General features: G+C 40.0%; 1 non-coding gene across 1 annotated transcript; it reads left to right on the forward strand.

Moving 5' to 3' along the window:
- Positions 1–922: 922 nt before the first annotated feature.
- Positions 923–1,029, forward strand: LOC132604750 (small nucleolar RNA R71). The gene has a single exon (XR_009568852.1). It is a non-coding gene; the product is annotated as a small nucleolar RNA R71 (small nucleolar RNA).
- Positions 1,030–4,340: the final 3,311 nt, after the last annotated feature.

The following is a 4,340-nucleotide window of genomic DNA, read 5'->3' on the forward strand; positions in this document are numbered from 1 at the left end:
GGGAATAGAGGTGGTGGCGTTACAACCACAGGCTATGGCTGCTTTGCCACTAGTGTCTTAACTACCCTCCCTTCTTCAATCATCTCCTCGATAATATTCTCTTTTTCAGCTTCTACTCGACTGGTTTTCTTCGGAACCACTTCTTATAGTTTTCTCCCTTTTCGAAGAGTCACAACATTACAAGGTTTGGGATTCACATCTGTATCACTTGGAAGTCCTCTAGGTGGTGTAGTATTTTGTTCACTAGCTACCTGTCCCATCTGCCTCTCTAAATTTCACACAGCCAAATCGCGATTCTGATTATCTGCTATCAACTTCTGCTGGTCTATCATCATCTTCTGCATATCACCCATCATCTTTTTATATCTCTTTCGTACTGTTCGTGGGTGCTTGAGGAGCAGGTGCCGGCTGATAGTTCTATTTCTGATTACCTGGGTTGTCACTCCACCTGAAATTCAGGTGATTCCTCCAATTTGGGTTGTAGGAATTCCTATATTGATTGTTGTTCCTTCCCCCCCCCCCCCCCCCCCCCACAAAGTATATGGATATGGGATTTGCAGGGCGTTCATCACCGTTGTGACCTTCTCCACAGTCTTCATAAAAAACAATGGCTTGTTGCACTGCACACACCTGTGGTAGAGCTTGCGCAGCAGTTAACTTCTTGATTTCAGTGCGCATGGCATCAATCTGTGCTGATAATGTTGTAAAATTATCCACTTCAAAAACACCCGGTGCCTTTCTAACTGAACTGCTAGCTGCATCATCCTGCCAGTCTGGAGTGCTCTGAGTAAACCTGTTCAATAGTGTGAATAGTTCTTCATAGCTTAGATCAATAGCCTGTCCTCCTGCAGCAGTGACTAGTGATGACTTATGTTGGGCATCCAGACTCTCAATAAATGTGTGTTCCAGAACTTCATTCATCTGATGGTGGTGAGGGCAATCTCTGAGAAGACCTTTGAACCTCTCCCACGCTTGATACAAATTTTCCCCACTTTTCTACCTGAATGACATGATCTCTCTTCGGAGTCGAGCTGTCTTTGCTTGTGGAAAGAACCTTGTCAAGAATTTTGTCGCCAAATCATCCCATGAAGTGATAGAATTTGCGGGCTCTGCTAATAACCAATTACTTGCATTCCCCAATAGAGAAAAAGGGAAGAGTGTCAGCTGCACATATTCTTTGGTGACCCTTCCAGTAGAGAACGTATCCACAATCTGCAGAAAAGTATGGATGTGACGCTGAGGATCCTCGTGGGACATTCCCGTGAATCGCTCACTAGAGTGAAGTACCTGAATCATGGGATGCTTCAGCTCAAAGTGCCCTTCGATGGTGGGCTTTACAATGCTAGAAGTTACATCTGCCACACAAGGCACTACAACCTCTCTCACTTTCGCTGGTGGATTATTAGCCATGAAAATAGGTAACTCTGTTAAAGCCTGCGGGTTTTGCAATAAATTCAAATCTCCCCTGTGCTAATTGAAAGTACGTTCAGGCTCAGGATCGAATTCCTCAAGATTGGTTTGACTCGCAGTCCTTCGCATTCGAGTAAAGTACCTGCAATCAAGTAGCAGCTAAGATCAAGACGTTAATACTTGGATAAATAAAGCAATAAAATTTATTATGGCAAAAATAATTTGATTTCTAAGTCCCCGGCAACGGCGCCAAAAACATGTTGCGTCCAAACGCACACGCCTGTGTACATGGTCGTACAAGTAGTATAGTGATTATATAAAATCGGATGTCGAACCCACAGAGATTTATGACCAATACTTTCACAAAAATAATCTATTGCTACTAATTATGCAAGTAAAGAATAAAAGCTTTGGTTGTTTGGTAAGCTAATGCTATAATGTAAATAACTAATAAAGTAAACTAGAATTGTGCTATGAACGTCTTTGAGAGTTGCTTTTATCAAGATTTTAGAGAAATTCCAGGGTTGTGGCTGGTTCACCAATCCTATTGAGTCATTCAAGCATTCTACCTTAGTAAATTTATTCACAATTGCTAATTAACCAGATTATTAATCTCGCAGTATTCTTCCGAATCACTACTTTCCGATTAAAGATAATTCGCCTCCTATATTCCTATGGTCTTGTCTTATCAAGAACGCAATACAAGCACGGGAAGTATTTGATTGCGGTAACTAAGTATATTCCTATCCTAGTCACAAATCCTAGCTCAACTTTAGGGATAATCAGTGTCAAGACCCGGCTAGGGCCATGACGGGCACCCGGGGTTAACCACCGAGCACCACTCATTCTATTACTCATTCTGCGTACAATCGTATTTCTTATGCTTAAAATCATAGGAAAACCATTATTTATTTGAAACATAATTACATTTATATACATAAGCCCTTCGGCTATCAAAATATTATAAGTACAATTATGACATCGTGAGACCATGCTACCCACACATACGTATCTACGAGCCTCTACTAGAGTACTAGACATATGGACGGGACAGGACCCCGTCGTGCCCAAAACATATATGTACATAAAATAGTAAATCAATGGCACCTCCGGAATAATGGAGTGCTCTCAAAAGTCTGCTTATCGGCTTCTATAAATCAGGATCGCCTCCCTGTCTACCTGTGGGCATGAACACAGCGTCCAAAGAAAACAGACGTCAGTATGAATATTGTACTGAGTATGTAAGGCATGAATGAAATGAGCATAATAGAGAAAACATAAGACATAAGATGTAGATATAACCTGCGTAACTCTTAAGGGTGGATACCTTTCATGCCTATATCATATATAATCATAGTACATGTATCATCATAGCGCATACCTCATCGTATCATATATATATATATATACATATATCATAGTACCGTATCTGCTCATACACATTAAACGTTATCCGTATCCGGCCACGTAATGGCTCGACAATATCACATACATGTCTCCCAGGCTTTTCATACATTTAAATACATAGTAGTATCGTACCCGACTATATAGGCTCGGTATCTTACGTACCCAGCTATGATAAAGCTTGGTGATATGCGTACCTGGCCCTATCAAGGCTCAGTATTATCCGTACCTAGCCCTACCAAGGGTCAGTGGTATCCGTACAAAACTTCAGTGGTGCGTGCGCATTATATATATGTATATATATATATATACTCTAGCTGGCCATATAAGCTCGGGGTTTCGTAATAGCCATACATACGTACATATACATAAAAGGCCATAACATCTTTAGCGTCATCACTATTATCATCGTCATCATTATCATTATCACTATTAGCATCGTCGTCGTTATCATGTATGCATATATATATAAACTGCCCGACCATATAGGTACGGTGTGATAATCATTAGCCTGCGTCCAGGCCTCCCGCATCCGAGATACCATCTCATGCCACCCACTAGTGGGGTCTGCCCATGCCATCTGGACATGGTGTATACGCTGCCCGCCTTAGCGGTGTCTACCCGGCCATATAGGCACGGTGTAATATCGTCATCATGTACTCATCAGGAACTTAACATTTTCATACATTGCATAGGCATACCATAAGCTTAACGTCATTATACATTTATCATAAAATATACATTAGAACTCAAAGACAACTATACTTTATCGGGGTGACATAAGGTCGTGAACCCCCGATTCCATTATGGAGCATTCATGAGAATTCTGCCTCAGCTTGAAGGAATTAGCATACAAGGTGAATGTGTACAATGAACAACATCAATGGATCGTAGTTTACATTATTAGCAGTGTGGAAACATCATGTCATAAACTCTGGAATCCTTAGATTTAAGCTCATCATCTTCATTATCGTGCTCATAATGTATCTCTTATCTTTATCTCATGTAGCTATTCATGAACATAGACTCTTAGTTCCGGAATATAAGAAAGTTCTAGAGAAGTAGGGAAAATAATATCATAGGAATTACATAAGGATCATTAGCTTCGTAGTAAAGTCATATCCTGAGCTTTAAGACTTCTAGATTTATATTCATCATCAGTATTGTCATGCTCGTAACATATCTCTTTTCTTTATCTTGTATGAAGCTCTTTATAATCGTAGGCTCATAATTTCCGATACGTAGGAAAATCATGGAAAGATAGGAGGATTCATACCATAGGAATCATGCCTTAGAAAAATGGACTAGCCTTACATATCTCTTTCGTTTAACAATTTCCATCACTTGATTGTTCTCCTTCAATGCTCACGTTTCTACCTTCAAGAGAATTCGCATTCACATTAGCTAATCGATTATATGAACGTGCTTACTAAAGCTAGAGAAAATTGGGCAGAATTTCCTTTGTTTATACAACCTTCCCTATATTGTATATCAACTCCCAAGAATATATAATAACATTCGTAATA

This window comes from Lycium barbarum, chromosome 7 (assembly GCF_019175385.1).
Source record: "Lycium barbarum isolate Lr01 chromosome 7, ASM1917538v2, whole genome shotgun sequence".
Taxonomy (NCBI): domain Eukaryota; kingdom Viridiplantae; phylum Streptophyta; class Magnoliopsida; order Solanales; family Solanaceae; genus Lycium; species Lycium barbarum.